Genomic DNA, 18,728 nt, shown 5'->3' on the forward strand with positions numbered 1-18,728 from the left:
ATATATATATATATATATATATATATATATATATATATATATATGAAAAAAAGAAATGTATAATATAAAAAGAAAAAAGACAAAAGAAAGGGCCAAATTGTCATTTTTAATAGATCACGAATGTCCACTGTATTTTTTTTAAATCATACAGTTGCATCTTATCACAATTTAAAAAAATATACTAAGATTACGAATCCGACCAAACAAAATGAAACAAAACTTTAATTTACTCTTTTTTTAGGGATATCTTCTACGAACCCCAAGCTCTATGTATGGTGTTTATAAATGAATTAGTTGTGACATCCAAAACCAGGATTGTAGCATAGGTTGTTGCTCATTTACGCGCTACGTCTATATATAACTTTATCTAAAACAAATATAAAACACTAAATAAGTCCTATAAAAGCATCAACACAAAAAAAAATGTAGAAAATATGCATATACGATGAGTGCATATGCGTGCATATGTTGAAAATTCACAAAGTTCGTAAAAAATACACATATGCACCTATAGTATGTGTACACTTTTTTCAAAACCTTTTTTTTTGCAAATATGCTTCTATAGGTCCGATTTAGTGATTTTTATCATCTTTTTTGAAAAAAAAATATAGGTCTAGATTATAATGTGGGTGGTAAGTATTGTGTGGATGTAGGGATGAATGTGGACCAAGAGTTTAAAATACATATTCTAATAGAATAACTATTCTGATTGAATGAACATTTTGAATAATAAATTTTTTTTTGAACCATGAGTTGAAGAATAACAACATTCTTAAATAATATTCATCTATTATTAATATTATTGAAGAATATAAGGTCCAAAAATAAACAAAAAACAATTTTTACAATCACATTCTATAAAAATAGAATGTCATTTTTTGCATTTTGTCACATTCTATAAGAATACAAGCTTTATAGTAAGTCACTCGTGAAAAGAATCTTCACTCTATAAGAATATAATTCATCAAATAATCTTCACTCTCATTCTTGTTTCATGCTGTTATATTTTGACATTTTGGTGTGGTGAATCTCAATTGTCATGAAATTGTCTCTTCATTTCCATCCACCATTGTTGTTACAAATAAATTTGCTACATTCTGAGTGGTCCTGAAAATAAACACATACAAAAAATGAAGTTCATGAATATAAATACATACAACTTGTTGCCTCAATATACATCATTCTTGATACAAACTTTTTCTAGACCGGTTGAGATTCAAAATGTCATTCTTGAAGAAGAAGAAGAGAACATTCTTCAACTATCATTTGAAGAAGATTTGAAGTGCATCTTATAGAATAACATGTAAAACAAATTATGAAATGATCAATTAAGCATATTGTTAACCAAAATACTTACACGTTAAATGAATCTAGAATTGCAGGAAGAAAACTTTGATCAATTGAATTGACAAAAAAAATAACATTAAAAAACGTAGATTTAGATTGAGGGATCGAACAACATACCGATTTTGTGGAATCGAGAAATTACCTGGGAGAAATCAATGATGGCTAAGAGAATAGGGTCGGCTGAATCGATGAAGCACACAGTGGTCAGGAGGGCAGAACCCTCATTCACATCTCCCTAGATCGTGCGTTGTTGCTGCTTGCCTTGACCCTCTCGGATCAGCCTTCTCCTTTCTCTTCACATTTGATTGTCGGAGCAGACCTTGAGCTGCTTTTCCCCTTCGGCCTCGCCGACCCCGGAGACGACGACTTCCCCTCTTCCCTATGTCTCTTCAACCTCTTCGAACCATGGAGACAATCTCGATTGGTCACGACAACCGGAGTGGTGGACAGCGCACCTGAGAACTTCCCTCCGACGATCTTGACATCTTCGATGGAAGCAAGAGACAATTTTGTTGGTGTGGATGAAATAGGCAGTAGGGTTTTAAATAAAGTAATTTTCCTAAATTAAAGGGTGGAAGATTTAATTAATTATTTATTAAAATTAAATAATACATGGCCCATATTAATCCCTACATCCACACACTATTTGTTAATCCATATTTGAACCCTACCTCTCTCTCTCTCTCTCTATATATATATATATATATATATATATATATATATATATATATATATATATATATATATATATATACACACACACACACACACTCACACACATACAAAAAAACACACACACACACACACAACGAGTGCATATGTGTGCAAACGTTGGAAATTCACAAAGTTCGTACAAAAATACACATATACACCTATCGTATGTGTACACTTTTTCCAAATTTTTTTTCAAATATCATTCTATAGGTCCAATTTAGTACGTTATGTCACCTTTCTTGTAAAAAAATGTCACACCCGCGACCAAGGTCACGGAACATGTCGGGCTATGCGACTTAGTTCATAGATCACAAGCTAATTAAATATACATCACAAGTTACAATAATAACAACATAGTGCTTATATTCCACTTTATGGTTTAAATACATGGTTCATACAAATAATAATAATTAGTTCTTGAATTTGCCTTAACAAATAGGCCGGGATAACAAAAACTAGAGAAGAGTAGATTGCCCGAAAGTAATGATTATGTCTTCTGCTAAAAGTTGGTTTAATGATCTCGTCATAATACATGTGGTTTGAGAATCAACCTAAAGGTGGTGAAAGTTATAGGTATTCTGCTAACCGTAGTAATAATACTTTTAAAAAGTCTGAAAAGTATTTCTTTTGTAGATAAAACCATGTTTGAAAATGTTTGATAAAAAGAGAAATCAAATCTGTGGTTTCTAGATAAATAATTCAGTTAATGCTTATAGTGATTCATATTAGGGATGAGCATCAGAACCGGGTACCCGTTTTTGGAACTGGAACCGCCTCAGAATTGCCGGTTTTGGAATTGGAACCGACTTAAATGATTCCGGTTCCTAAAGTTATGGAACCGCCTTAAGTGGTTCCTGTTTTGGTTTTCGTTTTTTCGGAACCGCTACCCGCTGGGTACCCGTCGGAACCCAGTCATATATATATATATATATATATATATATATATATATATATATATATATATATATATATATATAATTTCATATAAACATGTGTATTACTTAGACCGGTTTAGAATATATTGGTCCGATTTTGTCCGTCTTTGGTCCGAATTGATTTGATTTGGATCGAACTAAATTGCGGTTTTATCGACAAAAGTTAACAAAATTAATATAACCGGGTTACCCGCTCCCAGAACCAGAACCGTTCCAAACATTTAAGAACTGCATAGAGCAGTTCCGGTTCCGGTTCTAACTTTCTAGGAACCGCCGGTTCCGGTTCTCGCCAAATGAGGCGGGTACCTGCCTATGCTCATCCCTAATTCGTATAATCGAGCTATGTAACTAGATATAACCCCTGATGAAGTTTCATTAGACGTCATGGATAAAGAATAAATATAATTATCATCCTCTGCGATTGATCCGTCGAGGTTGTAGTTAGCAACTGTAGGTGGGGTGTTAATCGGTTAGATCTATACATACGTATCTCGCTCTGAGAATTAACGGTTATAGCCGAGAGGATATACTAAGTAGTTAAACTTAGGTAACGAATAATGTCTCGCTATAATGGCCATTAACTAAAGTATACGATAAAGTTTCAATATAAAAGTCGACTACTTTCGATATATCAAGAAAAATGTATATTACTCACTTAGATAGGTAGTAAGTTTCTCGAGTACAGGTATAAATTCCAAGATATATGTGTTATATATATATATATATATATATATATATATATATATATATATATATATATATAAAATATGTATAAACACATTCATAATCTAGGTTTAATAATACAATATTGATAAACATTTGTGACACATTTATAACATGCATTATCATATGAAAATAGTAGTATTATGCTATGTTATATATTTAACCCACCAAAGGGCTTGTAGCCCAACGGTATTATGTGGTGCCTTCCCTCTTTGAGGTCGAGGGTTCAAGTCCTGTCGTAGACATAGGTGGAATAGGTGTTGTTAGCTTAGGAGTAGATTAGATATATATATATATATATATATATATATATATATATATATATATATATATATATATATATATTGATATAATGCTTTAATAAAATATCGTTTACGCTAGAGATAGATTTTTATATGTATTTTTCATAATCGATATATGTGTTTCAGAACTATTCCCCCCCCCCCCCCCCCCCCAAATAATAAAATATTAAAAAGGGGTCGTAAGCACTCACCTTAAATGTGTAACATCCGAAAAATCATAAAAAATTAAAATTTTCAAGAACAACCATTAACCATAATTTTTTACAAAAAAATCCATTTTTTCAGAAGTAGTATCATATTAGAGTGTTCTAAAAGTCAATGTCATGAAAATAGGAAGATGTGCACGATCATGCTTTCGCTTTCCCATGATCCTCTAAAGTATCGGAAACAACAAACTCAGATTGTAAGCCACAACTTAGTATGTTTCCCCAAAGTACCATCACACGATATAACAACCACCTCGTAGGGTCTACAACCTATCTGGACCGCTCTCCGGGGGGTTCAGCCTGAATGGACCGCCCCAGGTGTCTTGAACTTTAGCACAAACCAGGAACGCCTAAACTCAACCACAATATATCGAGATATGTAACAAACAAAAATAAAAATAGATCAACAAATACAAATAACCGTATAAATAAGTCGAACTTAATGAATATGGCATGCTCTAAGCCATATAAGTTGTCCTTTCAGGTGCTTTGAGATGTCTAGAGGCATAAAAATGCGATCTTGGCTCTTAGTTCTTCCGCATGCATGTGCTAGAATGCCCTAATAGGTTAAGAAGTTAGGTTTTGTTGGTATTAACACTTCTAGCCATGCATAGTCATAAAGTTGGAAACTTTATGACTTATAATGTTATTTTGGGCATAGATCTGGTTTTGGATGAAAAGTCTTGATGCATAAGATCTTTGAGAAGGATGGTTTAGTAGGCGTGTATGTTGGGTGTACCAAATAGTGTGTTTCTCATACAGGGCTTTCGCCCCCACTCCTTGGTCAAAAAGAGTATGCCCCGCGTACATTTGAGTACGCCCCACGTACGAGGCTGGGTCGACTCGGCTGGGTTGACTCGACTGGGGTGACTTGGCTAGTTTGGTGGGTTTGATCAATATTAACCTAAGGACATTTTGGGTAAATTGATATTAATTTTATATTGGGCAATATTTTGAATACTAGGTGTCGAGTAGAGCCGTTTTTCGGAGCAGGGATTTATTTAGCTTGTGTTTGGACTTAGAGGTGAGTTTTCCTTGCTGTACTCATAGGTTGCAGGCACCAATTCCATCCCACTAGATTATGTATCATGGTTATATGATAGTGTTATGCTAATATATTGTTAATTAGTAGATCTATACATTTATATGTATTTGTTCGTTCTGTGTTTATGTTTCTTTGTTACATATGTCGACATATTGCGGTTGGGTTGAGGCGGTCCTGCTTTGTGTTGAAGGCCATGACACCATGGGCGATCAGGATAAGCAATAGGTCATGCAAGAAGGTCCAATTAGGCTGAAAGCCTTTATAGTGGTCCAGATTGACTGTAGGTCCTACAAGGCAGTTCAATCACACTAAAGGCTCATATTTGCATCCTTGTTTGTTATGTTGTGTGATGGTACATTAGGGGAACTCACTAAGTTTTGGATTACAGTTTTAGTTTATCATTTTAGGTACTTCGAAGGATCGTAGGAAAGCGAAGGCTTGATCGTGCACATCTTGGTATTTTCATGACAATGACTTTTGGGACACTCTGATATGATATTACTTTTGAAAGAATGGATTTTCATCACACTGAATTTTGAAAACATTTAATTTTTATGAATTTTTGGAAGTTACTAGTTGGTATTAGAGCCTTGGTTTGAGAGAATTGGATAAACATTCATGTGAATCCAGACTAAAACTAGGGAACTGTAAAAGTTTTAAAAATGGTTTTCAAAATTGTTTTCAAAATTGTTTTCAAAAGTAACCAAGGAAGGATGTGATGTGCACGATCAGTTGGAGGAAGAAAGTATACCCGAAGCTACCCACACAATTATTTGGTATTTTTTTATGGTAAAACAACATGGTAGTGGTAGGCTAGGGATATTCAGAAATTGCGTGATAGAGTTGCCTGATAGCTTAGGGTTATTTCTTGTATGGAATTGACATCATTACTGGAGTTTCTTAGTGTATGAATCATAGTTGTACATTACTAAGATTTTATAGCCTGAGAATGCTTTCTTTTTTGATGAAGGGCTTAGGGTAGAATTAAGTATTCGACTGTCTATAGGATCCAATGTTATGTATGATTAATATACGTGAGTGTTGCAGGGTTGGTGGAAGTTTTATGGATGAGTTTATGGGTGAGTAACCAACCAGTTGAGGAATGTCTAGACATTCTATAGGGAGTGAGGATAGGATGTACGTATGTCCTAGGTGTTATGCTGTTGGGGTGGTTTTGATGACCCTCTGAGACAAATACGGGTAGGTATGGAATGTAATACGGGCCTATACTATCAGAAGCACAAGACATGTACACGAGCAAGGAAGTCACAACCCCTAGGGTTCCTTTTATTAGAAAAGCTTGCATGGTATGAAATGTGTCTTCTATGATATATTCTAGTTTATTTTTTGTATGGTAATCACGAGTGGATTGGGTTTAGGAGCTGGAGTAGGCGGCCAGGATAGGCCAGGGTTAACCGAGGATCATATTTAGGAGATGATTTCTGCTGAGGTGATTACTGCTATCTGGTGATCGATTCCAGAGTTTTTTGGGTCTATCAAGACCTCCGTGATTGAGCTTTTCGATGATCGTTATATTGCACATTTTGAGGCTGTTGTTGCTGTTTCTACCATGACTGTTGTGGCCGTAGAGATTCATGGGCAGAGAGCCTTCCAGTATCAGGACTTCGATAATACGAAGTCCCCGATGCTTAATGGCGTTCAGGACTGGATCATTGTGATGAGGTGGTTGTCCGATGTTGAGGGGTATTTCTTTACACGCTCCTGCCCTGCTAACCAGAAGGTCAAGTGCCCCTGAACCTTCTCTGTTCAGGGGCGAATGATTGGTGGAGGTTGGTGACTGGCTCGTACACTCCTAAGCAGAGGGTGGCTATGACATAGGAGCAGTTCTATGAGATATTTCACATAAGGTATGTTCCATTGGTGGAGAGGGAGAGGCTGGCTCATGATTATTTGGATCTGAGGCAGGGAACTAAGTCGGTAACTGAGATCACCAAGATGTTTACTGAGAGGGCTCTTTTCTATCCTGAGTTTGTTGCTTTTGTGCAAGCTCAGATGAACTGGTTGTAGGGTTCGAAATAGATTGTGAGATGTTGAAGTTTCTTAGGTCATGTCTTGTGTCAAAGTCTGTTTGATGTATATGTTATATGTATTTCATAAGGGCAGGTTAGATCTCGAAGCCTCAATGTCTTAGCCCTTATGTATTTTTTGTTCTTCTGTTAACTCCTATAAATAGGGGTAACTATGTGTATTAGAGTAACTTTGTGATCTGTAAGAACACTTTACTCATTCATATTGTATACTCTCTCAGAAGCAATAAAGAGTGAAACAGATCATATTTACATTTTGTGTTCTTTAATAAATTCACATTTAAATTTCATTCTTACACTCGGTTCATACAAACTACATTTGGTATCAAACTTGAGCATGATTAAGACGGGCATCCTCTAGTTCGTGTCCACTCAGCGTGTTGGTACACTTGTAGAGGTACAGGAGGCTGCATGGAGGTGGGAGATTGAGATGGAGCTCCGACAGAGGGGGCGGAGGCAGGCTTCAGTGTACATGCAGCCTGCGGCGAAACGATTCAAAGCCGCTGATTTGATATCTAGGGGTTAGAGGGGCCGCACTTATGGTAAGTGCGACAAGTTTCCTGATGGTTCTTGTCAATAATCTTTTGGATGCCACAAATGTGTCAAGGAGGGGCATTATGCTAAGGATTGTCGCCGTCAGGTCTCATTACCGAGCACCAAGATCTGTTATCACCGTGAGCAGGTTGGCCATATTAAGGCCAAGTGTCTCTTGCTCACTGTAAGACCGTGCGTAGGCTCCAGGACCAGCCACATTGATGATCACGGATGGGGGGCCAGGGTATGGTGGAGCTCACAAGGGCTCAAGTTCTTGCTTTTCAACTCACAATATATGAGGCAAGGGTGGCACCACACGTCATTTCTGGTATGATTCCATATATTATTTTTTCAATTATTTTATGGTATGCTTTTTTTATGCTTCTTCTAGGTACCTTTTTAGTGAATTCTTTTCCTGATCTTGTGTTATTCGACTCGGGTGCGAGTCAGTCCTTCGTATCTTAGTCTTTTAGTAGGGGTTTCGATATGACCCTTGGAGAACTAGAGTATCCGTTGCAGGTTTCTATCGCCAGCGAACACGAGATTTCTACGTTAAGTGTTTTTTGAAAATTTTGGGGTGCCTTACTCGATTGCTCTGATACCTATTCTAATGGGAGATGTATATGTGATTGTAGAGATGGATTGTCTGAGTGGATTTGGGGCTATAATCGATTGCAAGGGTCATTGAGTAGTAGTTTGAACCCCAAGTGGGGAAGAACTGGTTATCTATGGAAATGGTAACAAATTGGGATCAGCCTTTTTTTGAACTGACACGTCCCGATAGTATATTCTACATGGGTGTACCTCCGGAGAGAATTTGTTGATGTGCTCCAGGAGGAGTTTCCTAGTGTGCCTCCGGAGAGGAAAGTCAAGTTCACAATTGACTTGGTTTCGGGTGCATCCCAAATTTCTAAGATGTCATACCGATTGGCACCACCAGAGATGTAGGAGTTTTCCTCTCATCTCCAAGACTTGTTGGGCAAACAGCTTATTAGACCGAACAGTTTGTCGTGGGGAGCACCAATTGTGTTCATCAAGAAGAAGGATTATCCCCTTCCACGGATTTATGACCTTTTCAATCAGTTGCAGGGTGCATCTTGGTTCTCCAAGATCGATCTGAGGTCTGGATACCATTAGATGAGGGTTAGAGAGGAGGACATAGAGAAGACTGCGTTTCAGACTCGATATGGTCATTACGAGTTCGTGGTGATGCCATTTCGGCTCAACAATGTGACTGCGAAATTTATGGATTTGATGAATCGGGAATGCATGATGATGCTTGATCGATCAATTATTGTTTTCATTGACGATATCTTGTTGTATTCTAAGACTAGGGACCAGCATGAGGAGCACCTTCAAGAGCTTTTAGGAGTTTTGAGGCGAGAATGGATGTATGCCAAGTTTTTGAAGTGTAAGTTTTGGTTTCGAGAGGTCCAGCTCTTAGGACACCTCGTTAACCAAAACGGGATTTTGGTTGATCCGATCAAGATTGAGGCCGTAATGCAGTGGGAGGTTCCGAAGTCTCCCTTGGAGATTAGGAGTTTCTTAGGTTTAGCAGGGTATTATCAGAGATTTATTCAGGACTTCTCTAAAATTACAGTGCCCCTCACTCATCTGATGAGGAAAGGCATGGACTTCTATTGGCCCCATGAGTAGCAGGTGGTATTCGAGACTCTAAGACAGAAATTGTGTGTGACCCTAGTGTTGACTTTCCCCCCACCCTCCCGAGGGTGTTGAGGATTTTGTGGTCTTTTGTGATGCATCCATCATGGGTTTTAGCATAGTGCTTATGCATCCTGTGAGATTTATTGCTTATGCTTCTCGGCAACTGAAGTCGCATGAAGTCTGTTATCCGACTCATGATTTAGAGTTGAGGGCGGTAGTGTTTGCTCTCAAGATTTGGTGGAATTACTTTTATGGTGTTGGTGTACTATCTACACGGTGCACACGAGTTTGCGATATCTCACGGATCAACCGAATCAGAATATAAGACATCGTAGGTGGCTTGGTGTGGTCAAGGATTATGACTATGAGATTCTATATCAACCTCGGAAATCCAATGTGGTAGTTGATGCTTTGAGCTGCAAGATAGCTAGTTTTGAGACTGGAGGCATGTATATGAGGATCTTGATTGATTCACCATTGTTGGATTTGATCAGGGAGGCTTTGGCCGAGGGAGTCAAGAAGGAAAATTGGAAGCGGGAGAGGCTCAGCGGTGATTGATAGGTTTGCTTCTGACAGTTGCAGATTATTGACCCGGTATGGATAGGTTTGGGTGACAAATTTTGGTAGGATCAGACAAACTATATTGGAGGAGGATCACAAATCCATATTTTCGATACACCATGGAGCCAACAAGATGTACCGGGATTTGCGGGTTAGCTACCGATGGCCATTATTGAAAAGCTAGATAGCATGGTATGTTGATAGGTGCTTAACCTGTCGGATGGTCATGGCCAAACACCAGAGGCCGTATGACAAGTTATAGCCACTGGAGGTTCCCATGTGGAGATGGGAACATATTACTATGGATTTCATCACCAAGTTACCTTGAACAACTAATGGGCATGATTGAATTTATATGATAGTGGATCAGTTGAACAAAAATGCCTATTTCTAAGGTATCCGCGAGAGCTCATCCATCGAGAAATTGGCCGACTTGTATACGCGAGAGATCGTTTCTTAGCATGGTATTACAGTCTCTATTGTATATGATCGAGATGTTAGGTTCACATAACGATTTTGGAAATATTCCCGGGAGGAACTAGGTATGAGGTTGCATCTAATCACTACTTATCATCCGCATACATACGGTCAGAGTGAGTGAACCATCCAGACACTTGAGGACATGTTGAGACCTTAATAACTTATTTTGGTGGGAGTTAGGACTCCTACCTTCCCTTAGCTGAGTTTTGGTTCACCAACATCTACCACTCCAATATCGGCCTGTCACCTTTCGAGCTTCTCTATGGTAGGAAGTGTTGCACCCTATGTTGGATAAGGTGTCTAAGTCCATAACTTATTTGGTATATACTTGACCCGACCCGGCATGGTCCATTTGGGTTGCATTTCATCCAAACTATTTATGGATAATTTTATGAGAGTTATACACATATGTTTATTAATATATTATAAGTTATAATATATTAATATGAAGTCATGTTATTTAATTAGTCTTAGTCTTTAATTAATTATGAATTAATTTAGAGATTAAAAGGAAGACTAACTAGATTGTGGGCTATTGGTTTTATATAGTGTGGGCTAACACTCATTTGTTAATGGGATAGGCTTGTATGGAAGTCCATGGATGATCCATGGAGCTTTTAACCCATGGATCCTTGGAAAAGGAAAGGTCATGGGTTATTAGGGTTTCACCCTAATCATGTACACTATATAAGCATGCTTATGTTGCATGAAATAGCCACTAGTGTCACTAGTGTGTGTGCTTGTGTGTGGCCGATTTTATAGTGTGTGTACACTCTCTCAAAGTTTTCCAAGAGTTTGTGGTGATTTGTGATTCCATTTGAGGCATTCACACTATTGGTGCTTGGCCCTCAAACTCCTTAGGATTCAAACTCAACATCAAAAGGTATGTAATCTCATCTAATTCTTTTATTTTTAAAAGTACCCCATGCCATGTTAGATAGGTTATGAACCTTGGAAAATTATTATTTTGCATGTATTTAGACAAACATAGCTCCAAGGTTTATTAGGGTTGCATGCACACTTAGGAAGTGTTAGATTGCTCAAAACCAATCAGTGGTATCAGAGCCTAGGCTTGCTTGTTTGATACTTGATGCAAAATAGTTGAAAAAGTCGAAAAACTTGCTGTCTGCCTGATGAACTCGTCGAGTCCATGGGGGGACTCGCCGAGTCCATGTGTATCTTCAACCTACTCGCCGAGTAGGTTCGTGCACTCGGCGAGTAGAATGATCAGAATGCAGAATTTCGACTTTTGCTGCTCGAAATGGACTAGAAACATTACCCTAAACTGTTTTGGTGTTTTAAAACTTGTTTTAGTTGGTGTAATGGTTGTTCTAATCCATTTACAATAGCATATATCAAAATTCCATGATTTTATGTGTTCATATAATTCTTGAAATTTTGATGATCATGTTCATGTTCTTATGAATTTAGAAGATGATAGGAATTATTTGCTGAATTGTTTAGGATTAATTCTTGATCATTTATGTGGTTTAATGGATTCCATAATTTGTGCTCAAGTTATGGATATCCAAAGGTCACTTTTCTTTAACACACATTAAAAACACATAAGTTACATAAAATGAAGAGTCTTCATTTTATGAACCTTTAATTCATAAGTTATGAAATGAAAAAGTTTTGAAGAGTTATAAAACTTTCCCTCAAGTTTTGGAATTTGGAAAAGTTTCACACAGTTTAATAAAATTTAATTCCAACACTTAGAATTTTAAAAGTTAAAATTCAACACTAATACTATTTATAACATTAATGGTTAATTATATATATATATATATATATATATATGTATATATATATGTATATATATATATATATATATATATATATATATATATATATATGTATGTATAAGAATAAGTCGTTTTACCGTTAGTAGGCCTCATTCACGAAGCCGGTCTATAAGGTGGGTATAAGGTTGTTGCCTATAAAATGGCAACTTAATGGGTGTCCACTCTCACCCACCGCTTGCTTGATCGGTGGAGGGTCGTTAGCCGAACGGGTAGGACAATGACTTTAAATTCTCAGTAAAAGTATAATGAATATTATAAAGTAACTAAATATTTTTTATTTAATTCCCAATCATAGTTACTTTAGAAAAAATGTGAATTTGGTGCTAGCCCATGGAATTCACACTTTCTACCTTACCAAGTCGTTGGTGGAGCGTGTGTGGTTAACCGACACACTAACTTGGACTAGTAAGGATCACGAAGGGTGACTTAATGTTTGTCATAGATCAATGGAGCGTGTGTGGTTAACCGGCACATTGATTAGGTGATAATATTAAGGGTACCAAGTGAATTGGTATGGTTATTCACACCTTGTTTTGTGATCCTCGGCATCCCAGTCACAAAATTTGAGAGGGCACGCTCGAGATTGAAACATGCCATTGAAAAGTTCAATGAATCTCAAAAGATATAGGAATTTCAAATCCAATTAAAACCTAATAAATTATTTCGTTTTTCATGGTGGAAATTGGTGAATCGTCATTCGCCTACCTTCAAATATTTTATAGCTTGGATTACGGCATCCCTCTTCCAAATTATAAAATATTGTGTTGGGTCCTAGCCTTAATATTTCATATTGGGTGTTATATTAAGGACTTTGAATCAACTAACTTGATTCTCTCCCATTATAGATGTCTGGTTCAGACAACTATGATCTTCCTAAATCTCTTGAAGATGGTGTCCCTCAACATCATGCTTCACTTCCTCCACCTCCTCCAATTATTCTCCCTCACCCACAAGTTCTTGAAAAGTTTAAAGACACTCAATCCCTATTAGCAAGCATAGTCTATGTGTGCTCACATCTTGGAGATAAAGTCACATATTGACAAGCCGTGAGAGTTAGGTGTCAAAGTCTCGTGAAAGTTGGATGTTCAATCACTTTCTTTGTAACATAGTGAGTCTCTTTGGGACTACTATGAGACAGACTATGACATGACCCTTAATGATGTTATCTATTTGCTTGGTGTTGTGGAATCAGCAATGATTTGGAACACCAGTAAAGCAAATTTGATTAAAAGAACAACTTCCCAAATCTTAAATGGACATTGACAATGGTAGCATTGGATATCTAGAAAAAGATTTCTCTTCCCAATGGAAAGGGATCGGCCATAGTCAGCTCGGTTGACCAAATGGTAAAGAGAAAGGCTAAGTCTGAGATAGTCTCATGTGCCATTACCAAAGGGTCTATATGTTTTATTGCCAAAGGGAGGGACACTGATTGCGAAGCTGCCATATTTACCTGAAAGATCATAAGATTGATCAAGTCAAAAAGTTTGACTCTACTTCAGTTAAAGTCCACTGACTAAATCTATTAAGTTTCTATTTGGAGATTCTTATTACATAATGTGAATGGGTCGCATGTTGATGTTTTTAAGAATCAAAGAAAAGATAGGAAGCTTAAAGTAAGTATATGTTGATTCTGATTGCGAAGCTGGGTTTCAATCGCATGGTTCGGTAATCAGAATTTTGAACTGTTGCTTAAGACTTATAATATATTGCTTATGAATAGATAACAACAAGGTTTTCATGTGGATTGTAAGAATAAGTTTTTCCGCAAAGTTTTAAAATAAAAGAAAAAAAGAAAGAGGTTTTAATTTTATTTATTTTAAAAAAATATCCTTACAATGGCATCTGTGGAAAATTGTTGCTTATATGTTTCCAGTAATAGCAATATTGGAAAGTGGATTTAATTCCTTCATTTGTGGTAGTCTCTGAATTTACCAAATGAAGAAAGTTTTTCATCACCCAAGTTTCAATTGGACAAAAACTTGGAATCATACAAGTTGTATTGTATGATGAATGAGAATTTTCATCTTTGAAAATTAAGACTAATTCTTTGATCACATGTATATGTGAGTCAATTGAAGGACTAAGGAATTAGGTACACTGGGTGTGCGCTGGTCAAGGTCCACCACAAAGATTGATTTGTCATGATTTACTAAAGATTAGTAAATATGATTATACTTATGAGGTTAAGTATAATTCTATAACATTGGAAAGGTTACAATGTATGACAAAACAAATGAGAAGAATCAAATTAGGCAGAAAGATAAAAGTTTCTCAAATCTGAAAGGATGGGAGAGTACTTTAGTATCGTATTTCATGATCATTTTAATGATTATGAAACCATATCACAAATTCATACTCTAAGGACGTCTTAATGCATTGTTATGGCTAAGAAGAGAGGTCATGAATTGTTGGATTGGTTAAAATAATGAAGATGATTCATACTTCGTTCCAAAACAATTCTTAGAGTCATACTCCAAGATTGTAACTTTGAGTGACATAAAGGAAGATTTATTAACACTAGTCAAATGTAAGAGTAAAATGTTTTCTACTCTTGTACATTTGAGATTGGTAAGTTGTGATGTCTTGGATGAGACAAAGACCAGCTAAGACCAATTGTGTGAAGTGTTAGTCTTGATAAGAATCCGCACTGTCCCTTGAATATTTGTTTTGTCAAGGAATGGTTCTTGACTGGGGAAACTTATATGTCAAGGGGACAGTGGGAGCCATAAAGATCCTGAAAGAGTTTCACGATTTAATCAAGAGTAAAACCTGTATTTTATCACTAGCACACGACTTAAGGTTTGCAACCTATCGTGTTGACATAATTCTTATTTCTGTACCTACTCCAAATAAGTTGAATTTGCATGTGAGTTATCAGAGTTCAACTTGGAAGCATTGGTGGGCCTTGTGCAACCAAGGTGACAAGAAACTAAGATTGAACAAGTTTAATCCATGTAAGGCTGAATTTGTCACTAACCTTATCTTGTGATTATGGTTTTGACAAATTCACATGGATAGGAACTCATACACTATAAAATCTAAGTGTCATAAGGTTTCTCTCCGATTCATGAAAATGATGGTGAGGAAACGCTTTCACTAAGTAGATTTTATGTAGATATCAATTGTGTTATTTGCATTTTCAAAAGTCGTTAGTGGAGCGCGTGTGGTTAACCGGCACACTAACATGGACTTGTGAGAAATGGCAAAGGTCTAAGAAATTGAGACTATGGTTACGGTATCCCTTTTCATAGTTCTGAAAATTGTTTAGACACACATGTGATCTATCTAAGAAAGGATGTATGAATCTAAATTTTAGAAGTCCAGCAGATTTCTGGAAATATGTCAGAGCTAGTGGGAGCATAAGTGTTATGCTGATAATCATCATGTTAGCGGGGGCATGATTATTACGTTTAGTGTTGCAAGTTAGCAATGTTAATTATAGAAAACAAAGTTTCAATTCGTGAAGTTGCAGGGGTTGAAAGATTGTTTTGCTATAATTAAGGGAGAGGAAATTATACTTCATTTCAATTCCAAAGCGTAGATTGAGATTTTAATCTTCTTTAGTCAAGAATATATATATGAATTTTATGTTCGAATGGTTCAACTTGAAAAAATTCTATATATATATATATATATATATATATATATATATATATATATATATATATATATATATATATTGCGTTTTCAAAATTTGATTATGATTACGGCATCCCTCTTCATAGTTAAATTTTGAAAACATGGCAAATAAAAAATATTGTAGCAAAAGACTTGTCTAGTATCATGTCTTTATGTCAAACATCATGAATCGTGTCCCATATGCTTCGGATATAGGATCGATTGCATGTGCTATAATATTCATCTTTTCTAAATTTTCCAAATGCTTAAGGCATTGAGAAGGGAAAAGTCTAGAAATGGATATGACTAAAGTGATTAAGCAATTATCAAGGACAATCTGACGTTCGCCAAAGATTGGTTGCTCAGGGAAAGTTGGAAGTATGATGTAAGTTGTTGGAAAGGACCATATTGACATATTCTGAAAAGATGTAACTCCTGTTCGGAAGTGATAGTCAAAATGGGACTATGGAAATGTCTCCATAGGTGGAAGTTATTCAATCTATGTAAGATTAGAAAACCTTAATGTAAGAAGGATGTTCAAAGCAATGTACTTTGAATATGAGACTTCCGTTCCATAGAGGTTGACCTTCTTTGGAATACTCTGTAATGACTGGTGACAAGGTTTTTGGTGACTTTGTGAATAATCATTACAAGAGGAACATTGCATAAAAGTTTAAAATCTAACAGATTTTTTGGTAAATGATAGGAATCGGGGATTCTCACATTTACAATAACGATTTGGGATTGTGAAATGAGTATCAATGGAATCATGTTCAATTGATCTACATCACAATGTAAGGATCATAGACAAACATAGTGTGCATACTTGGAGTATGGCATAATTATTGTTTAGAAAAAACAAAGTGTACATGCTAGGAGCATGGGACGACTGTTGTTTTTTATTCAAGTCTTAAGTTGATTGTTTGAAACATTATACAATGAATAATGTGTAATCAATATGGTGATAAATAAAAGGTGGTTCTATTTATATTCAAAAGGGTTCTGAGACCATATTGGATTCGATTATTATTGTGTTTCACTTTGCATGTTTTGACTTCCAAAATAGCTAGGTTATTCTTTCCGAATAACTAAGTTATTTAAACACTCCACAGTCGTTCATATGTTGGAAGTAGGTATGAATCAAGACTGTGATGAATCGAGTTTGTAGATGGCTAAATGGGTTTAGTCATAGCAATGGTTGCTACAACATTCATGAGTGCTCATAAGTTATGAGTATTGGAATAAACCCACGCTCACTTGTATCACTTCATGGAATTTATCTCGAGTGATCGTGAGACGGTAATATCATATAAATCTTCAAACCTAGATATATGAGTTGTTACCTATGAGTTGGTTGTGCATTGATTGCACGTAAATGCATCAGTAACTTGATGTTATAAAACGTGTCTTTGTGTACAATTCAACAAGTAGTAGAACAAGCATATGAGTCGAAGTTTATCTGTTCCTTCTAGAAATAGAAGCGATATCTGGGCCCCTCGATGATTTTGTTGTGACCTATGTACCGGCCGGTCAGAACTAAATTGATGTGTTCGATTAAGTTCTTTGTCAAACAAATCGGAAATCGGGAAACAAACTGCTTGACAATAAGTACGACGTTGTTCCATGTATTTGTCCGGCTGATATCATGAGAACAGAGGATTATAGGATCACTTATCTAAAGTGGCGCTTCATAGTTCAACGGAGTTTTCGAGAGCTACGATTGTCGGTTGGTTCCTGAAGTTATATAGGCAAATACAGTTATTAGACTTATCCAAGTGGGAGTCTGTTGGATAAGGTGTCTAAGTCCATAACTTATTTGGTATATACTTGACCTGACCCGGCATGGTCCATTTGGGTTGCATTTCATCCAAACTATTTATGGATAATTTTATGAGAGTTATACACATATGTTTATTAATATATTATAAGTTATAATATATTAATATGAAGTCATGTTATTTAATTAGTCTTAGTCTTTAATTAATTATGAATTAATTTAGAGATTAAAAGGAAGACTAATTAGATTGTGGGCTATTAGTTTTATATAGTGTGGGCTAACACTCATTTGTTAATGGGCTAGGCTTGTATGGAAGTCCATGGATGATCCATGGAGCTTTTAACCCATGGATCCTTGGAAAAGGAAAGGTCATGGGTTATTAGGGTTTCACCCTAATCATGTACACTATATAAGCATGCTTATGTTGCATGAAATAGCCACTAGTGTCACTAGTGTGTGTGCTTGTGTGTGGCCGATTTTATAGTGTGTGTACACTCTCTCAAAGTTTTCCAAGAGTTTGCGGTGATTTGTGATTCCATTTGAGGCATTCACACTATTGGTGCTTGGCCCTCAAACTCCTTAGGATTCAAACTCATCATCAAAAGGTATGTAATATCATCTAATTCTTTTATGTTTAAAAGTACCCCATGCCATGTTAGATAGGTTATGAACCTTGGAAAATTATTATTTTGCATGTATTTAGACAAACATAGATCCAAGGTTTATTAGGGTTGCATGCACACTTAGGAAGTGTTAGATTGCTCAAAACCCATCACCCTAGTGTGTTGTAGAGAGGTTGGTCATAAAGTCACGGAAAGGACTGAGGTAGTCCATTAGGCGAAATATCTCATCCAAAAGATTATACAGAGACTTCAGACAGCTCAGTGTCGACGTAAGAGTTATGCTGACAAGCATCAATCTAAGTTCGAGTTCAAGGTCGGGGACATGGTCTTACTGAAGGTATC

Source organism: Lactuca serriola, chromosome 5 (genome assembly GCF_051521515.1).
Source record: "Lactuca serriola cultivar US96UC23 chromosome 5, Lser_US96UC23_V15, whole genome shotgun sequence".
Lineage (NCBI taxonomy): Eukaryota > Viridiplantae > Streptophyta > Magnoliopsida > Asterales > Asteraceae > Lactuca > Lactuca serriola.